Here is a 16,827-nt window from a genome sequence, read left to right as displayed (position 1 = left end):
TCTGCTTTCTCATCCATTACTGGGATATTTTCTATCAGTTACCAGATTCCTCTTGACTCTGTCCTTCGTCATGTTCACTTGCAGAAAGCAGCATTAGCTTGAAACAGATCTCTCAAGGAGAAAGATATATTTCTCTAGGCATTTCAATAAGTCTGAAATATTGTTACTTCCATCAGTCCCTAAGGAAAAGTAGGAAAAAGCCAAGTCTGAGCATCTTTTGCATGAGCAAGTATTTAAAAATACATCTAATCTTTTATGTGTTAATTTGGTTTCTATGAAGAAAATAGTATTTGCATGTAAAAGAACATAGAGTATGGTGAATTAATGGTCTGTGCTATGGTTAGCCCCTATAAACTGGAGAGGGAAATGCAATCCGCTGTCTTCCATGCATGGAAAGCTACACTGGTCAGCTCTTCATTACTTTTTAGGAGTATCACAAACGCCATCCCCAAGGCACCACTCCTTGACAGTACCTGCTGTCTAGCTTTAGCATATCCCAGCTGGTACACAAGGAAATGATATACTAAATTCTTCATGTTCTTCCAACTACTACACCACTTGTTAGGTAATAATTGTAATACTTAAAAAGCAATTATGAAAATAGTAATAATAAATTTTAGAAGAGAAAAAATCATTACAAAACCAGCTAGCAATTTATAGGAGACACTAAGCAACTGCAGCCCTGAGATTATTCTCACATTTAAGTGGTTTAAGAATTGTGCTTTAACAGTTTTAAGCAACAGTCTAACAAAGTGGATAGATACATTAAATATAAGATGAATATAGGATAGAGGTGAAAATTTACAGCCCTGTAAATAACATGAACATAGGGGATTAAGGTTGATGACTGAACTAGTTAAAAGCTTTAGTTTATAAAAGCTCCACCACTGCCCATGAGAGTTTCATAATCGATTTCCACAGGAGTGGAAAATTCTAGTTTTTACAATCTCATCCTGAAAATGATCCATAAGTATGGAGACTTATTTTCCATGATTTCCAGGTGAAAATTGTCAAGATTAAAAGTAATGATCTATTTGCTTTCTTTGGTATTAAAAGTTCAGCAGCATAAATGACATCCACATTGGCTTCACCTGGTAAACTCACTGGGTTAGACCTCAGTAAGGAGTGCTGGTCACACACAGAGTCCTTTCAGAAAGATTGGATCCGCACTGCAGCTGTTAGTGAAGCACTGTAACAATATTTGAACCCCTTCAGTACAGAGACATCGCACCAAATGTATGCACAGGAGGGAACTGAGGAGTAGGAAAATGTAATTGATTATATACTTACTATTAGAGTAAAAGTGCACTTCAAAAAACATTGAGATAAAAATTGAGATACCTGAAAAATAGATATCCTACAGTTAAACTACTTCAAGCTGGTACCTAGAGAGAAGAAAGTGTGAAGAATGACATCTTAGGGGTGGTTCTTCTGATTTGCACTCAGGAGAACAAATCTAATTGAGGAGAATTTTGCCCAGAGAAGCACCTTTGGGTGACTTGGGATCTGCTTACACTGGCCTTGGTATAAACATGTTTGCCTTGGAAATGAAAATGAATGGTTTAAAGGAAAGGCCCAAAAGGAAAGGAGCACTGGAACTGGTATGGAGTCACATACAGCCACATCTCAGTGCATGGCAGGTGACCATGCCATGGGACACTGCTGCAATGGGAAAAGGGAAGAGAGGGAGCAAGGCACAGGCAGCCTGAATGTCTGTGATGAAATAAAACCATGCACCTCCCACCTCTAAGGCTAGAAATGGCTGGTTTGGGCATTTGTATCTTCCTGCTAGGGAGAAATTTCCAGTATTTTGGCCCTTTCCAAAATAGACATTTTGCCTGCTGGGCTTTGTTCTGCTGAAAGAAATTGGTATTTTAGCTGACAGAACACATTCGTCCTTTGCTAGGCAGAACCTATTGTTATTTTAGGAAAAGTTCTATGAAGTATCCCAAAAGACATTGCTAGTATTATTTGACATTTATGTATTGTATTAGCTTTTTATAGCATGGAACAGATTATAGTTGACTTGTTAATTAACTGCTTTTCAGCAGATGGGGAAACCAGACATTGGGTCATTAGAATAAATTGGCCGTGCAAGTTAATGGCAGTCAGGAACATGAATCAGTATCTTCTGGCAAACAGGGCACAAGCCTTTGCCAGCTGTGCCTCTGTGACAATATGGGCTTATCTGGTATCATGTGCTCACTCTCCCCATGCTTGCCTCCTGCTGAGAGGTACTGCATCATGCCTGCTAGGAGGGCCCTCTTCCTGGCATGTGGAATGGTCTGGCCGTAGTCACTGCCCTACCCCAGCCCTCTTTACTCAGTGAAGGACTGTTTTTCACATGATAAAAAGCCTTATCTGTTGACTTTTCAAGCCTAAAGTTCAAGCTTCTTTCTTCACATCACTGTCAAAAGCCTTGCAGACCTGATCCACAGCAATTAGGTTTACTAATGCATTTTCATCCTCAACCGTCTGAGCCATTTTCTAAAGAGTCATCTAATTTATGAGATGATTTACATGATTGAAATTATTAGTTTTTGGGGACATCTGAGTTTCAGCCAAGGCATTTTAGCCATGATGGATGACTGTTCAATACAGCCATCTTAAACAGTTCATAATCTATGACTTGGTCTGCCATCACTTTGTTAAAAACTGTCAGGTCTTCCCCTTTCAGGCTGGAATCAAACAATCTATTTTGCATGTCTGTCTGGATGATACATAACCTCTTTTTAAAGACAGTTAAAAAAAAAACTCTCCGATGCAATCCCCTTCTCTGTAGAAGACATTTGCTTCACTGACATCTGTTAGATGCCAACACCAACACTTACCCTATCTGGCAGGAGGGATGGTGTTTTGCAAGGTCAGCCCTTTGCGCTTGAATTTTGCTCAACCAGCAGTGGATCTAATTCTATCTACAGGGTTAACTGCTAGTGGTAGAGGACTTGATTTAAGATTCCTGGATTAAAATCTAGATTGTCTGAATTAAAATCTAGATCCCTGGAAACAGTTTTCCTGAACTGGAGTTCTCAGCTGTCAGTACTTTTCCATGTAAGGGGAGATCCAACTTCTGCACTGTCTTTGGAGGCATTCAAAGCGTTTCTTTTAAACCCACTTAGCCATACTTGTTCCTGTCAGGGAAGCAATATGATGTTTGTCAGCTTCACATGAGTTCACTTGACCTCTAGAAAACTTAATATGAAAATTACAATTTTATTCTTGATGTAAGTACGGAAGAAAAGCCTCCTTGGAAATATTCAGAAGCCATCTGGACACTTTCCTGGGCAATTGGCTGTAGGTGTCCCTGCTTGATCAGAGAGGCTGGATCAGATGACCTCCAGAGGTCCCTCCCAACCTCAACCATTCTGTGATTCCATAATTGCAAGTATAAAATATTTTACAACCAATCTTCTGTCTTAACTTTCACTTATGCTGCAATTTCATCACAACTTAGCTACAATTCACCCTTCCCCCCTACCTGCCTGTTCCCCTTTCTTTCCCTTGTGCTACCACTGGTGCATGTCTCAACCTGGGGTGATCCAGTTCAAGAAAATAACATTTTTTTCTGCTTGTTTTCTGCTTGTCCATGAAAAGGTACTCTGTGGATCAGATGAGCAACAACACCAGCATAGGAGAGAGAAGAGGAGGCAGGCAAGGATAATTTATTCAGGTATCACAGCCTTGGGCATGCTCTGAGGTTTCTTTTGGCTATAGTAGGCAGGACAACTCATCAGCAGTATGCCTCTAAAATGCCATCTCTAGGAGTGGGTTCCCTTTCAGTAAACCTGTATTCAATTTGGAGGTTTCCTGGTTGCTATTGGATATGCAGAAATGTCAATAAGAATTTGAAGAGCCCTCTGTTTCTCTTCGAACACCGTATTTCTCTATCTCATGATCTCTCTCATTATGCTATGATTAAAGGTATGGATTAATTGCTCAGCATCTGTGAGAATTAAATTAAATAACCTGATACTTGCCTGAGTCTGCCCCTCCTGTGAACTGCAGAGTCCTGTTTCTTCCCCTCTTTTGCCTTAGGAATTGAAATTTGGACATATTTCACTGTAATTTCACTGATTTTGAGAATCACATATCATAAAAATGTTCCTTCTGTGTGGAAATTTCAGCTTCCTTTTGGGATTAATGGCATCTTAAATGTATTACACTGTGGTGGTTTAAACTCAGTCAGCCACGCAGCCCACTTGCTCCCTCCCCCCCTTCCTCCCCCCACTCCTGGAGGAATGGGAAGGAGAATCGAAATAATGTAACTCCCACGGGCTGAGATAAGAACAGCCCAGTAACTAAGGTATAACACAAACCACTGCTGCTACCACCAATAATAATAATGATTAGGGAAATAACAAGGGAAGTTGAATACAACCACTCACCACCCACCAACTGATACCCAGCCCAGCTCCAGCAGTGATCTAGACCTTCCGGGTAACTGCCCCCAATTTATATAGTGGGCATGACGTGCTGTGGTATGGAATACCTCTTTGGCTAGTTTGGGTCAGGTGTCCTGTCTCTGCTTCCTCCTGGCTTCCCCTCCTCCCTGGCAGAGCATGAGGCTCACAAAGTCCTTGGTCAGAGTAAACATTACTGAGCAGTAACTAAAAACATTGGTGTTACCAGCTCTGTTCCCAGGCCGAAAGTCAAAAACACAGCACTGCACCAGCTACTAAGGAGAAAAATGACTGCTACTGCTGAACCCAGGACACACACATGCTGTGATAATACCACAGGTTTAGTTTCAGAGGCAGTGTGTCGTGCTGCCTCCATGTCCTGTTTGTACTCTTTGAAACATTGCTGGGTCTTTTGACTTTCAGAGGCTTGAATGCTTCCTTCTCTTGCAAAGGGCCAAACTGAAACACCTTGTTCTCCAAATATTGCTATTAAATTCAAAAAGTGCTAATGGCTAAAGAAGGTACAACTCAATATTACTAAACAAATGAGAATATATCCTTTGCCTCTTGAAATACAGGAACCTGCTACAGTGCTGGCTACAAAGGTGTCAAAAGAAAAGATGCTTAAAAAATCTGAGAACTGTAGTGGTACATAACTGATCAGAATTGCCCTTAAACACAACAAAACAAAGTAGCTTTTTCATGTTTTATTTTATAAAAATGGTAAAGATCACCACCACCAATAATATGATGTTTTACTCTTTCTGAAAGTTTTGCAAAAAAGCAAGGAATGAGTCAGTATTACCTGCTATACCTGCAACTGCTATTGAAACAGCAGCTTAAGGAGCAGATACTCAGGCAAGCAGTGGCACTGAGACGTTATTCATATGCTAACTGTGTTTTTCATTTCATATTATCCTGTACACTGGTCTGTAGCACTTAAATCATACTTCATCCTTTTGCTCTGTTCAAGTCTGACCCCGGTTTTTAAATGGAAAAATATATTAAGAGAGTCATAATCATAATGCTCCCTCTGGTTACATTAGCTTTGGAAGAACTGCGGTTCATACATTATATGTGACCAAATTAAAAGGCCCAAGTTTTTTGAGTGCAATTCCTGGCTTACAGTGGCTGGGTATAATTATTTCTTCTAGGGTATTGCATTATACTGTAATTTGCAAAATGGTCCAAAAGCTTTCCAAATGTGCCAGCAGAATCAAAAACTCTAGCACTTTACAGTCAAGAGCAGAGCTGCTGCTCTGCTTGTTTCAGCATGGGTAGAAAATGAGATAATGAAGGTGGAATTAACTCCCTCATCCCCAAATTGGGGGGTTCTACTAATATATGAAAATAAACACTGAGTTTGAAACATAAACATATTAACCTAATTTCATCGAAAGTCATGAACATAGTATCAAGTTATATATGAAGTAATTACTCGTAAGTGTGCAACTTGAAATATTGAAGAGGTTCTACATAAGATCTTCATACTGAGATTCAGTTTCTTCTGCAGCCTTTGAAAGCAGAAGACATCATTTCTGTTCTTCTTTACATGTAAAATTAGATACCATTGAGTCACAACTGTCTCAGTGGACAGAAAACATTGTGACAAAAAGTGCCCTCATATAAAGCATTTTAATAATGTCACCATTTCAGCTGTCTAACATTCACCTTGACATTTATAAGGTGACTTCAGTCGCATTTCTGTAGTTTGATTGACTAATGAACTTGATAATGAACTAATAATGATAGCTGAGATCAAACCCAATTATCTGAATCGTATCTTCAACTTACATTTATGTCACAAATTCCTATAAAAGTTTGATGATTCTGAATAGTTTTCTGGTCTGTTTAAAACCTGGCTGGGTAACGGATATTACAAAAGCAAAAATTAGAAAGGAAAATTCATATCAAATAGTTGTAGGATTTGTGCACCTGGGCTCGCCATTCACTCCGTACAGACTGGGGGCATCTTGTTCTTCACCATGGGCATTTTTTTAATAGCTTACAATAAAGCTCAATAGTTTTTCTGCTCCCAGATTAAATTGTGCTTTCTTGAGATTGGATTAATTCAGTGAATTGCCATTTTCAAGAGTTTGGTTGAAATGGAAAACTATTATGAAATAGTATCAAAGAAAAATACCAGAAAAGAAAGTTTAATTTTTTTCTTTGACTTGTCAAACCAATTACTTAAGCTCTTATTCCAGGAATTTTTGATGCAGTTTCAAATCTTCCCATTGTATTCATAAAATGATGCCAATTATTCTGCATTCTTTCCTTTTACTGGATATAGAAAATAAATGCTCTGGGAAGCATATCGTAGTTCAGACTTCATACGCGGAAATATATAATTTCATTGATATTTTCTGTTAATGTTCTGAGTTCATATAGTACATACTCTGCAAGTATCATTTAAAGGATGTCCTGATTTGCAAAATCAAAACAAGTCACTGCAGTGAGTTGCTGTCACTCATTCTTTCTCTTGGTATAGCATGGCTAAAACCAACATCGCAATATATTGTATCTATGCTCTTGAATCTGTTTATTCAAATAGACCTATTTTCTTTTTTCCTTTGGAAGTGTTGGAAACTAAATATATCAATATTATAATCTAAAGAAATGCAGTTGTTTTTAATAATTCAAAGAACCTCGATGTCTCTTCAACAGTTCCCTCAAGCTCTTTTTCTTTCCCCTTTTGCCTCTTGCCTTTAAATTTGGGAGCCTGTAATTCTCTAGAAGTTTCACTGTTCTACCTTTGAAGCACATTGATTCTAAAATGTGTAGAAAAGCAAAGAATAGGGAGATTTGAATCACTAAAGAGGTTTGTTTGCTTGCTTGTTTAACTCAGAATAGTTGTCTTCTTCATTTGAACAAGTCATCTGGACTCCCTTCTAAGAACTGAAGATCCAGTCATCACATCCTATGGCAGGACAGGCAGACCATGCCTTGAAAGTGTGTTTCCTCTCAGGTGAATATTAAAGGAGATTAGGATGAGTTGGTCTAGCAGAGACATGTTGCTGTTGCCATCCAAAACTAGGGGAGATGAAGCCCTCCCAGAGCCTCTATTTGTAGATAAACTATAGAAGAGCCACAGGAAACTGTCAGCTCTGGATATGAAGAAAGATCAGCCTGCTTCAAAAAAACCCTAAAAACCAAAACACATGAGGAGATTTGTTTCTGATGAGGCAACCTAGAAACAGTAATGCTATCAGGCATCTGGCATTTGGTTCCTATTACAGGGAACAGTAAGAACAGGACAAAGCTACAACCAAGAGAAATAGATTTCCTTACAGGAAGTGTACTGGATCTCTTTTTAATTACTTCTGTTTCAAATGCTTTCATTTTATGACTTTGAAAATATGTGCTTCATTTTTATACTACAGTGAGTGATCATACACCTATCTGTACTGGCAACCAGAGTGTTATTTAGAGCACTTTTATCAAGGGGGGGGGGGGGGGAACCCCCCAAATGTCACAGTATTTTGGTATAGTTAAAGTTAAGTTAGTATTTTGAGTCATATTGTCAGTTTATAGAATAGTCTATATTGGGACAGAATTTTTAGGGGATTCCCTCAACCCAATTTGGATGATTATACTGGAATACAGCTGCTTTATTGTAACCCCCCTCATTCTTTTTGTACCTAAGTTTGTCCCAGAGGTGCAGTAGCTGCCTCAACCAACCAGATATACCCATGACTTGGAATGTTATTTATAGGGTTGACTGGAGATTTTCTGAATATACTGGTCTATGATAAAATATTTATTAGTCAAAAAAAGAAAGTTGTTTTTGCAGGAATATCTGTGTCACTTTGGACAAGAATGAAATGCTTGACCGAAACCACCTGGCCTTCTCCCAAGGATTCAACAGCCTAGTAGTCACAGCTCTGTGGTGTGATGGAGAAAACTGAAGTCCAAATCTGCACTCTGCCCACTGCTGACCAACACCTGTGTTGGAGTCACACCTCTTCTGCAATTGCCCTGTCATCTGGTCTAATGGATATTGAGGAAAGGGTCTCTCATTCCCTCCAGTTATACCTATTCCATTTTATATAAATAGTTAATCAGTCTTTGAAATAGAGACTTGAGCCTTGACTCCTACATCTCATGTGAACACCGGAGCAATCAGGGTACTTAGCCAGTCTGACCCAATGAATATTTCACTTACACAAGGTGGAACTGCTCCAACAGATGAAGTAAACAGAGGAACGAGAAGAAGACTGAAAGGCTGCTCATTAGTTGAATACTATCCATCCTGGGACCAGATAAATAAAATTGTTTCATGAAAAATATAGATGATGACAAGGTGTATATATGTACATATCTATATGTAGAGAGGAAGAAGAGGGTAGGGTAAATTCAGTTTAATCCTAGCTTTGAAGATTTGAAAGATAAATTACAAAGGATTTCAATTGTAAATTTTTAATGAGACAAGTTTGGAAAAGTAATCTGAAAAGTCAGAAAACTCACCAGTTTCTTACTGAGACCTGCAACAGACCAGTAGAGGGTGATTAAATTTAGATCTACTCCAAAGACGCTTGCCATTTAAGTTAGTAATTTGCAGTCATAATTTTTTTGTCTCTACATGGACTGACAACAGAATGGAATAGGATGGGACATACACCTTTGCATGGATATTATTTATGGTTTTGGCAGTGACTAAAGAAGAGTTAAAAATCTCATATTCTTTTTCAGTCTCTGAAAAGGAAGTGCCATTTAACTGCAATGGCTCCTTTTTCCTATTGGTTCCTGAACTCTTTGGCAGTCCCTTCAGTCTCTTTTTTACGCAGTCCTCTTCTCCACTTCTCATTGCCCATCACCACCTCATACTCCTCTACAGATCACTGCTCTACAGGCTTCTGAGACTCTGACCCCAGTAAATCTCCATCATTGATTTAAACTGCCTGTCTCCCATTTGCCCACTGGGTTGTCTTTTTCTTCCATGCTTTCCAATTCCACTGTGCTTTCTGGTTCATTATGTTTGTCCACTGATGGGATAGATGCCTGAGAAACCATATAAGCACTGAGCAAGACTGCAGTCAACCCACAAATTTCCCAGTAAAATATTCTCAGTACTTCTCAGCCTAGAATTCCATGTGTCTTATTGGGAATCAATGGATTTCACATAGGACAGGATCAGCTTCAAGATCAACCTCATCTCTTCTGAAGTATAGATCATCATAAAGAAAGTTCAGCTTTGTCCTTGTGTCCTCAGGTTGGCAAGAAGATGCTCACTGATTTTGTGGAGGTAGGTCTTGTGGAGTCTTGGCAATCCTGGGAGCTGTCAGACATGAGCACGCAGGAGAAAGTAGATTCCTCACAGTTTTTAGTTTCAAAATGCAAAGTTCTCTACTGAACATGAGTAATCTGGGATTTTATAAGAATTTACAAGTCTTACAAGAAGGAAAAAATGGACTGTCTGAATCTTTTTTTCCATGCAAGATAGACAATTTCAGCCCAAACTGCTGGAGATGTGCAAAGCTACAAGTAACTGGAAAAAAAGAAATCTATAATGGAAAGTATCATCTGACTCTCGTAACTGTGCTACTCTCTGCCTGGCCTCACAAACATCTGCTGGCCTATAGGGCACACTTGTAGCACAATGAATTGCTACCTCTGTGTTCTCATCAAACCAGGTATTTGAAATGTTGTATACCTTTTGCTATAGACAAAACCAACCACCATGGTAGGAATGCAGATTACTTCCTTCTCTTGACGTATGAGTGAGTGTTGGATGCATGCAACTGCTTGACTTTCTCCTGCCACCCCGTGATCTCTCTTCTTTCTGCTCTAGTGCCTCAAAGCTGAGGAATGATGCAAGTCCCTTGGGGGGATTTAAGGCTTTGTCACCAAGGTCCATCCTTCAGATTGTGATATAGGAGGCCACTTGAATCTTAGAACTGGTCATAGCAGTTTTTGCATTCTGGCCACTTCAGTTGGTGTTTCATAGATAGGAGGCTACACTTAACCCTGTGTTCCTACAAAACATCATCTTCTGAGGCTGGGGCTAATACGGAATCAAGCTTGAAACCAAGGAGCTTCAGCAGATCCAGCAACCCTCATTACTGTTGTCCTGCTCTGCATCAGCAGACTTAATGTACTGACAGTCTAGACCATTTATAAGAAATGAAGACACAGACATGGAGTGCTAGGGATTATGCTGATGTTGTGAAGAAGCATAATACATTTATCCTGAAAAAAATATCACAGCTAACAACTGGTACATTTTCAGGAGGGAGGGGGAGAGTTTCAGTAATTATTTTCATCACAAATTTTGCAAAACTGTTCTCCCAGCTTTCTGAAGAGTTTTTTCTAACATGTTTTCATCCCTCATATCCCTGCAATAGCTCAATTAATCTTTTTCGTAAAGCCTTATATAATTTCAAGTAAAGTCTGTTTCCATGAGTGTGCCCCGAATTACTGTTTATTGCAACCTGCATATCAAAGCCATGCAGCTAACAGAATGCTGTGCTTGCTTTTAGCCCTTCTTCCGTACACACAATTGTGTGTGGAGAAGCAGTAATTTAAGGACACAATGGATTTTTGTGTACTTGTACAGAAGCTCGTACAGCTAGCTAGTAAACCGAAAGCTTTAAACTATGTATGACTTGTTTAAATTAATCACTCCAGCAGTCTTGAGGATGTATGTTTATTACAATGGGAAATCAAAATATATTAAATTACTACCAGTATGAAACACTGTTTGCAGTCCATGGCCTGATAATATTTCCTTTGGTTTAAAAAAAATAGAAATACAGCAAAGACTGAGCCAAATTCACCCAATAGCTCAGTGGGTCTCAACCTCAGACTTATAATCAGCAGTGTTCTATCAAGGAAGAATATGTCCCACACCTTTAATTTTGTTTGATATTAGCAGTTAGCTAATATTCCATATGAAAAGATATCACTTACATTAATACAAATATGCTGCATGAAAAGAGACAGAGCAAGCAAGCAAGTTACCAGAAGTAAGGAAAAATAAGAAGCAGAACATTTATTCTTCAGCTTTGGACAGTGATGGCTTACTACATTTATGAATTATTCTTTACAGTTTTTTATCACTTTCTGCCCCAGAAGCTAAATTAGTTTTACAACTATTAATTGAATTGTCTAACTTCACTACACACTGGGAGATAGAAAGGATTATTAACTCCACTATATAGATAAGGAAACTGAGACAGGCAAAGGAAATGATTAGCTGGAGGTCACCCAGGGAATCAGAGACAGATAAATCCCATATCTCTCCATCCAATGCATTAAGTGCTGAACATTGTTCCTTCTCCACACAAACAGCCATTGGAAATGAGACGCATTTCAAAGAGAAACAATTAAAGCAACATTTCATCAAAGATAAAAGCTTCTGAAATTCCTCCTATGCTGGTGATCCCCAATGTTGTTCTCTTTTGTCTCTGTCACATTGTTTTAAATGGAGATTATCCCTCCTTCCTTGCTTGCTGCACCTTTAGGCCAGCATGTGCAGCGCATGCACTCACATCAGTCCTGCAGGCCTCCTGAAAATATCTGCCCTACCTACGTACTGTATACTGCTTTGTATGCATGTAATCACTTTTTCACTGTAATAACTACAAAAGCTGATTGTTCCCTAGCACTCATGGTATGTGAAGTATAGGATGTAGGATGTTTTCTGTTGAAGAAGTTACTGGGCAAGTTCATAAATAAATTGTGCAAGGTTGAACTCTGAGAGGATGGGGGTGGGTGTAACAATAAAGCAAATACCTCATAGTTCTGAGATTTGTTTGGCCTGACCTCACTCACGCTCTGGGAGTCTAGGAAAGCACGAGCATACTCATGTTGCACAGCACATTTATAATTTCACCTATCACCACTCTAAATAAAGTATTTGATTCAACTAATTAAAGTGGTGTTTATTAGCTGACACCCATTAATAAGCGAGCTGGTTAAACACTGCCATACTGTATCAATCAACAGATTAGTTTATTCTTTGTTCTACTTAAAGCCTACCTGTCTTTGTTATAATTACCTTAGTACTTAGATCTAATCCTGAGTTCTTGTAAACCAACAGACATATTGCTGCTAATTTCCACAGGAAAAACACCAGGATCTCTATGAAAATCATTTTATAGAGCCCTGTATGTGAGCAAAACAGGTCTCTATAAGATTATGGTTTTCCAGCAACTTTAGTTTCTGGCTTTAGCATTTCTCTGCTTAGTTTTTGTCACTACTTGTACACAAATTATTTGCTCCTTTTCAAACAGAGTGAATGAGATCTCATGATTTTAGTTTAATGGGGCAGATCTATACTACTAAAGAAAACAGAATTATTGCACAGAGAATATTAGGGCAGAAATGCAGATTTATACAAAACAAAACAAAATGCTTCAAGAGGTAGCATTAACTATTCAAAAAATATTGAGATACAACATTTTCATTGCTAAAAATTTTTCTTTAGTTCTCTTGCACAAGTTTGAAAAAATAGTTTCTAAATAACAGCATGGATCAAAAATCAAAGTATTTTTTTAATAGTTCTTAATGACTTTGATTTCAGTGCAGAATTAGCCTTCAGAATTTTCTGAAGTTTAATAAACAGCCTGTCTGAAATGCTTTCAGTGGCATCACTGGGAATACAATCTGAGGAAGGACTTTATTGGCAGTACTTGAAGTCTGAAGCTTCAAAAAACAATCTGGAATTAAAGAAAATGCAGTTAGGTAAAATTAAAAAGACTTATTCATCATTACTGATACCACAATGGTTTTCTCTGTCCATTACTTTTCATAATTATACAGTTTTCTGTTGTATAGCTCTAGTGTCTCTTACAAGGCCTAGAACATTCCAATTTACCTATGGCATTCCTTAGCTAAAAGGTATAATGAGTTAAATTTTAATTTTTGGGCTTGATACAGAAAAATTATTTGTCTTGCTTGTGAGGTGAATACTTTTATTTATTTCTATTTGTTCTTGGGGTCATTTACATTTTGTTGGAGCAAACTATAATGTGTAAAGAATGATAGAAAAATATTTGAAAAATAGCTGAAATTATATTATAATAAGATTTTATAAGGGTATCTAAGAAACAGAATTTATAATGAAAGTCTTTTGTCTTCTCAATGACAGCTATAATAGCCTTTCTTAAACTCAAACCCACATGTTTAAACTACAGCTCTAGGCTATTAAACACCTGTGACCTTCCCCCATGAGCTGCTGAAGATCTTTGGAAATTACTCTATACCTAATGGGAACTGTGGAGTCAAGCCAAACCAAACCAAAAGCCACCATCAACCAGCCAACCAAACAATCAAACAATCAAACAACCCCCCCAACACAACTAATCGCAGAACACTGGAATGAAACACTGCCTTCCTTCCAGGGGGCATTGCCCCTGATCTTCTAGGCTGGAAGGGGGAACACTGGCTCAGAAGCCCAGGGAAATTCCTCCACCATGGTATTCTACAGAGCGCAAATTTGCTTGGTGTATCATCTCATTGAATGCCTAGGGCTCTGTAAGAGTACTGGATTGTCATGACTGCACACTGATTAATTTTCAAACTCATCTCCAGAAATTCCTGTCATTCTTTTCTTCGCCTCCCAAGTCCCAGAGCAGAGGCGTGGTCTGCACCAGCTCCATTTTGGATGCCAAGAAGAACTGAATGTTCTGCCACAAAATCAAGGCTACAACTGCATCTATATTAGTGTTGTGTTTTGAGGCAATGCAAATCCTGACAGTCCTCATCGCTGCAGTCTACAGAACAGGATTTATACTAACTTTCAGAGAAATTCCCTTCCAGAGAAATCTAACCTTGTGGCTGTGCTCCGTATGGCCACCAATGGCACTTCAGTCCCTAATGGGGACACAGGAGACTGTAACAGTGCTTGCTTCTTCAGGGCATATCTACATCACTGATCAGTTCAGATCACAAGTGTGCATTTGAAGCTGTTGTCCTCACTGTCCCACTTACTCTTTAATTCACACTGCAGAGGGGTCTCAGAGAGCCTAAACTGGATTCCTTGTAGGTGAAACTACAAGAGCTTTTCCTAATGTGCTGCAGGAACTAATGCACATTCAGTACATAAGACCATTTGAAATATAATCTGAAGCAAACCCTCTGAAACACTTATCATGTGGTCCTCAGCACCAGCTGCTTTGCTCTGCAGGCCTGCTTTTCTTGTAGCACCCTACTTGCTAACTTAAATACAGCCTCAGATAGCTTCAGACCATATGTGTGATGATGGTGACTATGGTATTTCAGGGGACAAAATTAAAACTGCTCCGAAGTAAAACCCCTGAGTCACATATAATGTAGATGTACAGGCCTCAGAGCTGTTTACTTCATTAACTGTTCCTTTTATTGAACCAAATCACTTCCTAGTGTGGACACAGCAGAGTGCTCTTTGCAATTAGACAGTGACCTCTGATGCTTAGTCATGCTAACCAGAGGATAGATACTTTAGCCTTTTAAAAAATATATGCAGTGTTATCCCCTTTTCTACACTGTAACACATTCATCTCTCTGTTGCTTTAACTCTTTAGCATTACTGACAGTGAGGCTGCAAGCAGGGAGAGGTGGGAGACATGCCACTATGGAGACCCTGAAATGGCCTAAGAAGGGCTGCCAGTTTTCATAGCTCTGCTCAGTTAAGACTTAAATTCCATCACACAGCTTTTACTGATGGGTTATTTAAATCCTGCAATTGCAGTTTTATTTTATTAATGTGCTCTAGATCCGATTAAATTTTTTCTATTTTTTTTTCTCTCTGTATATCACCTAGTATTAAAAGTAGAGTCATTGAAATATAAATAAATATGTAAGTGAACTCAAATCTACCATAATTCTGGTGGTCTGATTCCGATTTCATGCTTACATTAATCAGAACTAAAACAACTGTAAAAAATCAGAGCCATATACTTCCAGAATGTGTGTACTAGTGCACTTAGTAGCTAGCATCAGGTCATCCTCTAACAGCATGGCAACTTCTGCTGTTGGAGATTGTAAATGCTAAGTAAAGAGGAAATCACTATAGAGCCTAAAATTAATCTGATGCAAAGTCCAGGACACATCCTCCATGATCCTTTTCAAAAGGGAACATGAAAGATGCAACAAAATGTATCTATTGGTCAGAATTTAAAAAGCGGAAAGGAAGGTTTCCACATATCTCTGACTTCTGCCTTGTGATTTCAGTCTGCAATAGAATTAACCTACAAAAGAAAATAAATTGTGGCTGGACTACAGGCACAGATCAAGGCTGCTTTAGATTAAGTTCTCTGTATATGTCATGGATCTACCATCTGTTTTGTATTGAAAAAAAAAAATGTTTTAAAGCACATTTATTACAATATTTCAAGAATCTTAAGAGCCCATTTACTCCTTTAAAATACATACTAGAATTAAAGACAAAGTTCTACAGTGGAAACTGATGGTCCTTAACATCTTTCAAGAGACATTCAACAATTTCATGATAGCACTGTAAATGAAAAACAAGCCTAATATATGATTCTTCCTGCATCTTGTAAATATAATCAGCTTTACTTATACTGTGCTGCTCACATATTTTACATGTGTATCCTGTAAGTTACAAAAGATCAACTTCAGTCATAATATTCACTGATAAATTTCTGTTATACATCTATATGGAGAACTTTTATGAAAACAAAGTATTTGTTTCTTTCTAGTCATGGATGGACCCACTGAATTTTCATATACTAGACTTCAGATAAACTGGATTTAAATACATACAGCTTTTTGTTTATGCACTGTATATGAAATTCATGCATGTTTTTTCGTTGAGGCTGTATAATGTCCTGAAGCATAAAATGTCCTTGCATTGTATGCTTCAGAACTCATTATTGTGGGGTTTTGTTAGCAAAAAACCACCCAACACCTGATGAATTATCCTTGAAAACTGCAGTTACAGTGCTCAAGTTACATTTGCTTTATACAATTTAGGGTACTCAACCAAGCTAGGAGAACTCTTAAGTTGTCTGTTCAAATGAGTTATCCAACAGCATGATAGATATAAACCAGCCCTAATGGGATCTGGGAATTTTTTAATGGTTCTTAGCAACTAGAGTTACAAAGACCACTTCCCTGCAGATTCCATGTTCTCTGGCTCTGAATATGTATGCAGCAGCAATGCTAATGCTATACCAGGCTGCACTAGCAGCAGCATAGCCAGCTGGCTAACAAAAGTGAGTGGTCCACTCTATTTGACATTCATGTCCAGTTTTGGCAACCCCAGTACAAGACAGACATGGGCATACTGGACCAAGTCTGAGTCCTGCTGACAGTCACCAGGATGTTTAAGGGACCAGAAACATAAAATACTGAGCTATTTGAGCTATTTGGCCACACCTGGAACACTGTGTTCAGTTTCAGTCCCTGCCATACAAAAAAAAGATGTGGACAGGCTGGAGATGGTCCAGAGAAGGGACTGGGAAGCCTACTGTATAAGGAA

This window comes from Pezoporus occidentalis, unplaced genomic scaffold, assembly GCF_034315485.1.
Source record: "Pezoporus occidentalis ecotype Australia unplaced genomic scaffold, CSIRO_AGI_Poc_V1 ctg40, whole genome shotgun sequence".
NCBI lineage: Eukaryota > Metazoa > Chordata > Aves > Psittaciformes > Psittacidae > Pezoporus > Pezoporus occidentalis.
Note: the sequence above shows the minus strand (reverse complement) of the source record.